General features: G+C 34.9%; 1 long non-coding RNA gene across 1 annotated transcript; it reads right to left on the reverse strand.

The window, feature by feature from the left end:
- Positions 1–9,181: 9,181 nt before the first annotated feature.
- Positions 9,182–11,023, reverse strand: LOC145163257 (uncharacterized). The gene is made up of 4 exons (XR_013739684.1): positions 10,950–11,023; positions 10,774–10,858; positions 9,878–9,941; positions 9,182–9,254 (listed from the first exon to the last, which is right to left on the reverse strand). It is a non-coding gene; the product is annotated as an uncharacterized LOC145163257 (long non-coding RNA).
- Between the last annotated feature and the right edge of the window lie 1,223 nt (positions 11,024–12,246).

Raw genomic sequence — 12,246 nt, forward strand, 5'->3', positions numbered from 1 at the left:
ACAACTGCAAAAGATATCTGGAATAATCTCAAAGACAAGTTTCAGGGAAGTGAGAAGACAAAAATAAATTCTGTGAAGCAATGTTTGATTGAATTGAAGGAATTCAAGCAAAAAGATGGTGAAACGATTGAATGCTATTATGATAGGTTGAATGAGTTGATCTGAAAATGCAATCGTTATGGAATCACGAGGACTGCTATGGAATTCAATCTCATCTTTGTTATGGGACTTCGTAAAGAATGGAGGAGTGTTAGCATGATGGTGAAAAATCAACAGAGTTTCGACACATCTTCTCTAAATGATTTGTACAATCAACTGAAAACTCATGAAAATGAAGTGAATGAAATAGCAGAACAGTCGAAGCTGAGTCTGGGAGGTCCACTAGCACTTTTCTCTAAAGTGTCTGAAAAGGAAACAGTTGAAAAAGGTGATTCTAATGATGAAGAGGGATTTATCATGAATTCGGATGATGAGGTAGTAGCTTTTTACTCTCACAATAGAGTTAAAAAGTTTTACAAGAAACCGTTTAATCTGAAGATGAAGCAAAGTGAGGGAAAAGGAAGTTTCGCGAACAAGTCTACAGGAGAAGAGAAGAAGAAGTTTGAAAAGAATGTTGAGAAGGTGACTGAGGTTAAGAATGAGGAAAAGAAATTGAAAGGAGATTCGGGTGTAGATTGCCATTATTGCAATGGAGCAAATCATCTAGCAAATGATTGCATGCTTCGTAAGAAGGATGAAAGAAAGAACAAAGTGAAGGACGAAGCGTATTATGTGGAGAGATTGGAAGAAGTGCATTCGAAGGCGAAAAATTTATCATTGGTGGCTAGAGGTGAACATGAGGAAGAGGGCACATATCAGGTCTGGTCTTCCGGATCCGATGATGATGAGATGCGTAATCCTACGCATGTATGCGAAGCTGGAGGAAGATTCTGACGAATAGGTGACTGGTCATTGCTTCATGACCAAAAGTGCTGATAAATCTCCAATGACTACCAAGGTACGTACTATTCTTCAGTCTTTGAATATTCCTATAAGTGCATATGATTCTGAATTAATTGCTTTTGATGATACTGTTGCTTATTCGATGCTTTGGTTGTATCTGCTAGCAATGAGGCTAAGAAATCAACTACTGAGTTGAGAGAAGTTCAGAAGAAGTTAGATGCCAAAAGAATAAAAATTGAGAGTTTAGAGTTGCAAATAACAAACATTATGTGTGATAGGGATTCGTTGTCTAGTGATGTAAAATTGTTATTAGCACAACGAAACATATAATGTAACTCTGCTAAATGTCTTTACGGCAAATTAACTGCATTGCATCATTCATGTGAAATTAGCAAGGTGCAACATAGGAAATTATTACCTTTTCTAGCATATGTGAGAGAGAAGGTTGATAATATTTCGTATGATTGTGAGAAAAATATTGTTGAGTTCGATAAAATTCCTGATGATAGATATGCTTATGGAATTGTCAAAATTGACGAATGTCTTGATTCAAATGAATTAGTTAACATTGTGAATGATACTTTGACAAAATTAGAACAAATCAAAATTTTGAAAAAGACTGAGAATTCGACATCTGATTGTCAATCTAATTTTGCTGATATCGAAGATAACTCTGACAATATTAGTGACATTAGTGATATTGAGGATGTTGATTGTTCTCAGTTGTCTGTCATTAATGTTGCATCAAAATCTAAAGGAAAAGAAAAGATTAAGGATTTGATGGTTAAGATTGAAACTGACAAACCTTCAACTTTGAAAGTTTGTGATCCTGATTTTGTGGATATTCGAGATAGCCAAACTGATAGCAGTGATGATGAAAATGATGAAGACAAATCGCACAAAAAGGTCTCATCAAACAAATGTTCGAAAGAAACTGAAATTCCACAAATAGTCGTTGATCAAGTGTACGGGGATAAAGAAAAATTCGATAAAGTTTTGTCAGAACAAGGCGCTCATTTTCTGGAAACAAACACTGTGGTGTATCCAAATTTCAAGTGCACTAATGATGTTATATTCCCGAATCAAGTGTTTGTTACCACTGGGAATGTTGAAAACATTAAACCAGAATTCAACAAAATGGTCGAAAATGATAACAAGAAAACAACAAACGAATGATTCTTTTCAAATCAAAGCACTGTCGAGAATAATCTAACAAAGAATTCGTATGTTTTTCAAAGACAAAAACCTCAACCCAAATGGGTTGAAAAACAAAAATCTGAGAAAGAAGTTTCAACACATGTTGTTGTGGAAAATGAAAGTGTTGTCAAATTAAGTTCACTAGAATTTAAAGAACAAATAGAAAAGTTTTCAAAAGAAAATGAAATTTCAAAAACAAGCACGAAAGAAAATTTTCTGGCAAACTGTTGAGTCTCGAAAGAAACAAAACAGTTTGACATTGAAAACGTCTGAAAACAAAAAGACGAAATCTGTTGAGAATAAGTCTTCAAATTCAGCATCTTATTCAGACAAAAAGAAAAATCCCGCTCATCCAAACAACACAAAATATGAATTTTATCCAAAAACAAATTCTTCGAAAGTTCAAAATACAACGTTTTCTACCAATGTCAAAAATACAAATTCTTCGAAAGTTCAAAATCAAAACTCAACAAAACATATTTCTTCTAATCATCAACAAAGATTTTCTTCAAAACGAAAATTTCACAATCGATTTTCTCAAAATGCAAGCGTTGGAAATAATGATGGAAGTCGATATGCCATGTCATTTCGTCCTAAATCAAATGTTGATTTCATTCCACAAAAACAGAATTTTCCGAATCCATCTGCCAAACAAACCTTAAAAGTTTCTTACACAAAAGGATTGTCTCGTAACAAAAACATCGATCATTGGCTTGAAGGAAAAGGATGAATGTATCAATCAAGGAAATACTCTCAACAACAAATTCACGAAGCTTATGAGAAGTATGTGAATACTTCGTCAACTGCAAGCTCATCATCAAAAAATTCAAATGTTTCAATAAATACTTGGCAACCAGTTTCGAAACAGAAGCATCTTCAAACACAACCTAAGAAGACGAAGGCACATGTCAGTGACAATCCCAAACTATCAAAAACTTATGTTTCGGTTCCTTTACATAGTGATGTGGATTTAATTGATAGTTTCAAAACTAAAGTTTGTGATTGGGTTAAAAGTTCTACATTTCATTCTGTTTTTAAAGCTAATTTCCAAGGACCCAAACAGCCTTGGGTACCTAAATTTTTTCAATGATCGCAGGTGCTATGTGACGAGCAATACGATGAGAAATGGTATATTGATAGTGGTTGCTCACGTCACATGACTGGTCGAAAGGAAAATTTGAGAGATTTGAGAAGCTTGGAAAATGTAGGTGTTGTGAAGTTTGGAAACAATCATAAATGTCAAGTGAAAGGTTATGGGAAAGTAACGAATGGACAGTTTATTGTAAATCGAGTTTCTTATGTCGAAGGTCTTCAACATAATTTGATAAGTGTTTCACAACTTGTTGTAGGCACTGGCAATCAAGTTGTGTTTAACGAAGAAGGGATTATCATCTCAAAGGTTAAAATGAACGAAGTGTTACTGAAGTCAAAACGTTATGGCGATATGTTTACTCTTGATCTAAAACTGATTGTTGGGAAACCTTCAGTTTGTTTACTTTCGAAAGCTACATCTGATGTTAGCTGGTTATGGCATCGTCGTTTATCACATTTAAATTTTCGAAATTTGAATAAGTTGGTAATTGATGATCTTGTTCGAGGCTTACCAGCTTTAAAATTTGACAATGATACCTTGTGCGCAGCTTGCGAATAAGGGAAACAACATAGAAAAGGACATCTAATTGTGATAGATTCGAAAATTGTGGAACCGTTGGAACTTCTTCATATTGACCTTTGTGGACCATCCACTGTTGAAACTCTCAACAAGAAACGATACATTTTGGTTATTGTTGATGATTTTTCTTGATTCACTTGGGTGTATTTTCTCAGGTTAAAATCTGAAGTCGCTCAAACAATGATTTATTTTATCAAGAAAATTGAGACGAGTTTGACAAAGAAAGTTCGCAAAATCAAAAGTGATAATGGCTCTGAGTTCAAAAACAATATCCTGGATTCGTACTTTATCGAGAAAGGAATTTCACATAATTTTTCGTCACCATATACACCACAACAAAATGGTGTAGTTGAACGAAGAAATAGGTCACTTTGCGAAGCAGCCAGTACAATGTTGACATATGCGAATCTTCCTCAATATCTATGGGCCGAAGCAGTGTCAACAGCATGTTTTACTAAGAATCGTTCTTTTATTAACCGTCGATTCAAAATCACTCCGTATGAAATTCTCAATAACCGAAAACCAAATGTTAAATTCTTTCATGTGTTTGGTTGTAGGTGCTTTATCATGAATCTCAAGGATAATCTTTCGAAATTTCAAGCTAAGGCTGACGAAGTCATATTTTTGGGATATTCGCATAATTCGGTTGCTTACAGAGTGTTAAATAAGCGCACACGAAAAGTTGAAGAGACATTTAATATTACGTTTGATGATTATTTCGTGAAACAAGTTGAAAATCAATTTGAACAAAAACCAATTCTTAATGAATCATCTGATGAAACTGAAGAATCAAATTCATCTGACTTTGATTATGATTTAATTTTTTGTATTCCTGACAGGGCAGTAGATGTTGAAGTTTATGCGAATGATAATCATCAATCTGAATCTACGAAGCATACTGATGACTTGGAAATCCTTCAAACAATTGTAGATAGTAATTCCACATCGAATTCTCCAAAATCTGGCGAAAGTATGCATAATAATCCATTGGAGGGGGAGCAATTGGATTCGAATACTCTGCTTGAGGGGGAGCATCCTTTCGAGGGGGAGAATGGGAGAATAAATGCAGATGTTGAGGGGTAGCATCCTGTTGAGGGGGAGCATCAGAATGATCTTTCTGTCGAAACTGAAAAAAATAACAATGATGTAATAAGTCTTGATCAGAATGATGAATTTCACGAAATTAATGATAATCTTTCTGTTGCAGGTTCAGAAAATGAAGATTTATACGGAAATGCACATTTGGATTTTGATCCAGCATTTCCACCATTGGAAAAGTGGACAAGCAATCATCCGAAAGAGCAAGTCATTGGAAATCCACAAGATGGAGTTTTGACGAGGGCTCAAATTCGTGCAAAGAATGAGGTACTGAATACTCATCAAGAATTTTGCATGTTTAATGTTTTTATTTCGAAAATTGAACCAAAGACTGTTAAGGTTGCAATGGAACACTCTGATTGGGTTGTTGCAATGCAATCTGAACTGACTGAATTCCAGAGAAACAAAGTTTGGAGATTAATTCCAAAGCCAAAAGATGTTTCCATTGTTGGGTTAAAATGGATTTTCAAAAACAAAACCGACAAGGATGGAAACGTTGTACGAATAAAGCACGATTAGTCGTAAAAGGATATTCACAACAATAAGGTATTGATTATGAAGAAACCTTTGCCCCTGTCGCAAGACTCGAGGCTGTTCGAATATTCTTAGCTTATACAGCTCACAAAGACTTTGATGTCTATCAAATGGACGTGAACTGTGCTTTTCTAAATGGTGAACTCGAAGAAACTGTTTACGTTGAACAACCTCCAGGATTTATAAATGAAGAGTATCCTAATCATGCTTATATTTTAGATAAGGCAGTTTATAGATTAAAACAAGCACCAAGAGCCTGGTACGCAACTCTTACCTCTTTCTTAAAACAATCAAAATTTAAACAAGGATCGGTTGATCCCACATTATTTCGAAAGAAAGTTGGGAATCATCTAATGCTTGTACAAATTTATGTCGATGATATTATTTTTGGCTCTACTGACCCTGCTTTGTCTAATGAATTTGAAAATCTGATGAAAAGCAAATTTGAGATGAGTATGATGGGAAAAATCAATAATTTTCTTGGTTTAAATATTCCACAAAACAGAGAAGGAATTTTTATCAATCAAGAAAAATACACGAAGAATCTGCTCGAAATTTTTGGATTGATGAATAGCACGAAATTGCGACTACCAATGGCAACGCGAACAAGGCTTACACCTTCGTTAGATAAACCTGCTGTTGATCTAACTCTTTACAGAAGCATGATAGGATCGTTACTTTACCTCACGGTAAGTCGACCTGAAATTATGTTCTCTGTTTGTAATTGTGCTAGGTACCTGTCAAATCCTCGAGAACCACATCTTACTACAGTCAAGAATATTTTTCGTTATCTCAAAGGCTCAATTTCGTTAGGATTGTGGTATCCTTCAAAAACTGGATTCTCCATACAAGCTTTCTCAGATGCTGATTTGGGAGGTTGCAATCTAGATAGAAAAAGCACGAGTGGAGGATGTCAAATACTTGATGGAAAATTAGTGAGCTGGCAGTCGAAGAAGCAAACTTGTGTTTTGATTTCCACAGCTGAAGCAGAATATGTTGCTGCTGCAGCTTGCACATCACAAATAATTTAGATTCAAAGTCAATTGCGTGATTATGCAATCAATATGAAGAAAATTCATTTATATTGTGATTCTCAAAGTGCAATAGGTATTTGTCGTAATCCTGTGCAACATTCGAAGACCAAGCACATTGGTCTTCGTTATCATTTCATAAAAGATCATGTGGAGGATGGAAATATTGAAGTTCATTTCGTGAAAACTACTGATCAATTGGCTGATATTTTCATGAAACCATTAGATGAAAAATAATTTGTTAGAATTTTAGGAGGACTTGGAATGATCGATGGGAATTCTGTTCCAGGGAACAAAAAATGTTGATTTCGAATGTATAACAAAGAAGTGTTATACAAATGTGTCGATTCAGAGGCAAAAATGTTTCATTCAGAGGCTGACCGTATTAACCATTCAGAGGTTACTGTTCATAGTCAACGCTTCGACCCCCTTCGAATTCGACAATATGTCATATTTCAATAGTTGACAAAATTTTGTTTGTTTGTCAAAGTTTCGTTAGTTTGTAAAATCTCTTTTGGAAAACCTTTCAAAAACCACAAAAATATTTTCATTTGTTTTATTTTTTATTTTCGAAAAATCAAAAACAACAAAAAGATTTTATTTTTTTTGTCGCTTTATTTTCGAAAAAAATCAAAAATTACAAAAAGATTTTCTTTTGTTAATTGTTATCTTTTTCGAAAAACTTCCAAAAACACAAAAATATTTTCTTTATTTTCGAAAAATCAAAAATATCAAAAATACTTTTGTAATTTTGTTATTTGTTTTGTGCAGGTTAACGAACGGATAACAAGGGTCATGCTTGCGTTTCTAGGGTCCGATAAATTTTTACACTGGTTAGGACGTCCCTAGAAGCATGCTGCAGCATGTCGACCGAAGCCTCCATAGACTCAATGTGTGTGTATGAAAGCCTTAATAAAAATTTTCATACGAAAATTTCTTCCCAAGTCAGGCTTATATTCACATTAGTCCAATGAGCTACCTTACTCTTCTCATCCGAGTTAAGAGTTTTCTGTTTGGTCCGAATATAACAGAGGTACAATTGATTTCGTGCACCAATCTTTTTCATCCACAAATTTCTTACACTTACACACACGAAGACATATATCCAACAGATCTTTGATTCCACCAATCAAGATTTAGACATATCACAACTATGTGTTAGTGATCTAACATCATGAGACCGTGATGAAAGTGAAACCCAACCATACGAACTCATTTAAGGAATTGACGGGGAACTATGTTCCAGTTTTAACGAAACCTTTGTTTCTGTACCATTTTTCGAAACTCTAAATCATATTCATTTCTTATGAGTGGTCTTGATCAAACTATCGAAGCCCACGATGTTTGTTACCCAACAGGATCCAGCACAAATATTTTTTTTTATGAATATGATTTCAGTGTGAGTTTCATTAGCTTTCAAAGTCACTTTCAAAATAATTCAAAGCATACTTGTCACTGTCTACACTAGTCAAACAGGTAATTTCGGTTACAATTACTCACCTTATGTTTTGGTTGATATGTAACGAAATTGTAAACCACCCACGAAGCCTTGCAAAAGAAGCCCTTCGATACTTCTCTATAAGTATTCGATTGTAATTCACGGGAACATACACAAGCAGTTGATTATCTCTCTTGATAATTAATGAAGTAACCTTTGCCCGGGGTTAATTGCTTTTGTGTCAAAAAAAAATTTGACATCACAAATCCAAATTTTCATTAATTTGCTTCTTATCTTATCTTTGGCATACTACACTCACGAAATCCTTGAGGTTCTGAGTAATACCAACTCAGGCTGATGATTTCGAACATCTGGCACATGACTTCGCTTTTCATCCCAAAAGTGAAAGAGCCTTACCTCCATCCGAAGGTTCCTGACGGTTACAATTCTATTGGGATAAACGAATAGACTGTTTGACAATACGATTTGTATTCAGTCCGGGTTTCAAGGCGATGTGACAGTTACTTTTTGACGCATGGCTACTTTATCAGCAGAGTGGTGCGCGATTCAAGGTGCCACGTCGGATTTCCTTTAATGCCAATCTCGCTTCAAATTCAAACTCGAGGGTTATATATAAAAGGGGAATCAAAGGGTTTTATCAGTTTACACTTTCACCACTAAAATTCCCAAATTCTCTCTGCAAATTTCTAATTCTTCTTCAAAGCTTCAACAAACCCTAATCATGGCCACTTCTGCTGATCTCAATGTTCACTCGCAAAAAACACTGAAGATATCACTTCTCAACCGATCATGAAGATTCAAGGCACGAACTATCAAGTCGAAGAGGATGTTTCTCTTTATCCAGACGAATTGAAGATGTTGGTGGTTGCGCTGAAAAGCTCTGTTCTATCAACTGCCATGTTCAATTCCTTTGATGTACCACTTTCATGGCTTTCACAAGCAGGATCCACTGTTACTTACAGCAAAGCAATGGATATTATTACGTTCCAACTGGTGATTGAAAAGAAGATATGATTGTCCAAGAAGATTTTCTGTCAGATTCTTGATATCGCTAATTCTCCAATTTATACTGATCTTTCTTCTGCTCAAGTTGTCACACCCCGATCCTTGTCGGAATCGATCAAGGCGTGATATATTGTTCAAAGTCTCATGACAACTATGTTATAATATGATTAGATTCAATTAAGTACTAAGTATGCAAACAAGATCCACAACACACAAATACAAATCCAAATACGAACAACATTTATTACATCAAATTTAAATAGTCTTGTGGATTTCTAAGGCACAACCTATTTTTCATCAACTTCATTCTTCAAATCTGCATCATGGGTAAAAACAGGTCAACTACGAGAGTTGGTGAGTAATCTAATTTTAGTAGAGAAAATTTGTGAGGTTGAAACATTTATAATTTGAAATTTGTTTTCTTTTGAAGTCGGCAAACAATTGTATTTGAGATAACGGTTTATAAATCCAAAATTGATTAACAAATGATAACAACAACAATAAGTCCTCACCCTATATATACATATGTATATATATATATATATATATATATATATATATATATATATATATATATATATATATATATATATATATATATATATAGGATGGAGCATCTAATCATCAAACACTCTCAACCACGTGCGATCAATCACCTTAGCGTCCCAAGGCGGGGTGGTCAACCCAATAGCGCTATTATTGTCCATAACGTACCTCAAGAATACGGGCATAGTCATGGAGATTAGACTAAAAATGATAATGCACTACAAGTACATGTAGCGTAAACAAACAATAGTTATACAATTAATGACTCATGTATAAATGTCCCAACAATGTCTCAATTGTGATAAAACAATAAAATGAAGTTGGAACATATTAGAACCACATGATACACCCCAAAAGTATTGAAAATTATAAAATATGGGGTAGATTACTCACATTAGTCCCAAAACGAAATGCGTGTGTCGTACGATAGACGGTCCGGGTCAAAATGGCGTAAAACCTAATATAATTAATATTTTTGGTTTAGGAACTGCTAAACGAGAATAGAGTATTAATACAAATTATAGTTTGTTATGTAAATGTATCATAAACTATACCTATTATAGTTTATCACAACAAGGGTAGTAGTAGTGTTCATAAACTATAATTGTCATAGTTTACCAAATGCTTGTGTATAACGGATGTAAACTTTGTTTATAAAAATTAATTATTTACCATACTTATGAAGGTAAAAATCCATTTGTTTTCTGATGTATGTCTAATTACCAAGACAAAATGACATATAATGTAATAATATATGATTACATAATGATATACACCTTGCTCAACGAGTTACAAGGCGTAAATGAAATTGATGGTATTTTTCTAGTAATAACGTTTCTGTTACTGTTCTTAGAAAATTTATAGAAAAATCATCAAAGGTCTAAATCCAAAACCGCAAATTCTGAGAGTTTAGAAAGTGTGTCTAGTTTGTTCATAAATTTTCTCATGATTTTTAGTGATCTCCAACTTGTGTGAAAATATTCATATTCACAAACTGGTCCGGTTTTGTTTCTGAAATGATAGACAGTTTTGTAAAAATCACCATAAATCGTAGAAAAATCATATGGTGATGTGCAAGTAATCATTTTAAAGTTATGAACCTGAACTATATGTGTCTGAAACCGTTTTGAAAACTAAAATGTTTAAGTTGACCAAAACAGTCCGTGAATGGAGTTAAACGTTTCTGTTGAAGACTGTTAAATGAGTTTAGTTGTGTTTTTGGTGTTTTAACTTGTATTCCCCCCCTTAAAACTTAAGAAAAACCTGAAAATATAGGGGTATGAACTCACCTTATGTGTTATTAGAGGATGGATGTTGGAGAAGAGAAGTGTTCAACCCAAGAACACTTAGAAGATGCCTTGACGAATCGAGAACCTAACATGAAGGTGACGATGTTTGTGTAAGATTCTTATGACTTTGAGTAGATGGATGTGTAATAATCATAAGAAGAATGAATTATACTTACCAAGAGTGGATGAAAGCTTGATAATCAACCTTGGAAGTCTTGGAATTGAGAGAGAATGGTGAGAGAATTTGGAGTGTGATCCTTGGAGGAAAATGAGAGAATGAAAGAAGTATGAAGAGAGGGGATGGGTTTTTATATTTAGACAAGGAGTGGGGCTGGTCATGTAGTGGGTATGAGTTGGTCATGTAGTGGGTAAGAGCTGGTCATGTAGTGGGAAAGAGTTGGCCATGTAGTGGGTGTAAGTGGTGGCATGTGTCATAAAGTAAAGTAAAGTCATCTTTCCACCTCAAGCACCTCCCCCACTAATTATTGGTATGAATGGCCCTAAAAACGTGGGGATTACTGAAATATAGAGTTCTAACTGTAAAAATAAAGTTTTTGGTGAAAATCCCGCGTTAAAATGATGAAAAACGGGACTAAAACGAAGTTCTAGTCGAAAAACCGGAAACATTATGACACGCAAAAATGCATGTCGTCTTCTTTTATGACAGGGGCTTCCTTGATACTCATTGCGTGTCATCAACACGCGCGTCGTAAGGTTACGACAGACAAATGTGTGTCGTCTTCCTTTATGACAGGGACTTTGGTCCTGAAGCTTCAGTTTTGGGTCCTTAAGCCTATTTTACCCGTTTTTACCCCGTTTCAAGTGGTTTTTGACCTAGTTAAGGGTCGGGATGGCCCGAATGATTACAAAAAGTTGAAGGAACTTTTGAGAGAGATTCGGGAGAGATTTGGGAGAGATTTTAATAGAGAGAGGTTGAGTGAAAGAGATTGTGAGAGGTTTCGTTTGTGATCTTTTTGAGTGTCCGGCTTTGCAACGAAAGGTCCATAAACCCCGTTAAGCCATGATTTAGTGTCTTACACAATCCCGATGATTGTGCAATAGTGTTTTATCGCTTTGGTTCGTTGTTTAGCACTGTTAAGGCTAAGGAAAATCAAACACATGAATTTTTCAAATGATGTTTTCTCATTGAAATAGCGAATTGTATAATGTAAACCCTAACATACAAGGGTTAATGGAGTTGAACGGTTTGACTTGTTGACTTTGTTTGACTTTGACTTGACCGAAATTTGACGGTTGTCACATCATCCCCCCGTTAGAGGGAATTTCGTCCCGAAATTTGCATTTTGACTGGGACTTCAAGAGTTTGGAAAAAGATGTGGAAAACTTCTCGTAGTACAAGAAATTGATTATGGTGAGGAACAACCCGCCTGATGTCACATGACGACCTTGGAAATTTCTTATTGTAACTTGAGCTGAGTCAATTTAAAAGGAGTTTATTGTTTTAGGATGATA

The sequence above is a fragment of the Lactuca virosa genome, chromosome 3 (assembly GCF_052849685.1).
Source record: "Lactuca virosa cultivar CGN04683 chromosome 3, Lactuca_virosa_CGN04683_v6, whole genome shotgun sequence".
NCBI lineage: Eukaryota > Viridiplantae > Streptophyta > Magnoliopsida > Asterales > Asteraceae > Lactuca > Lactuca virosa.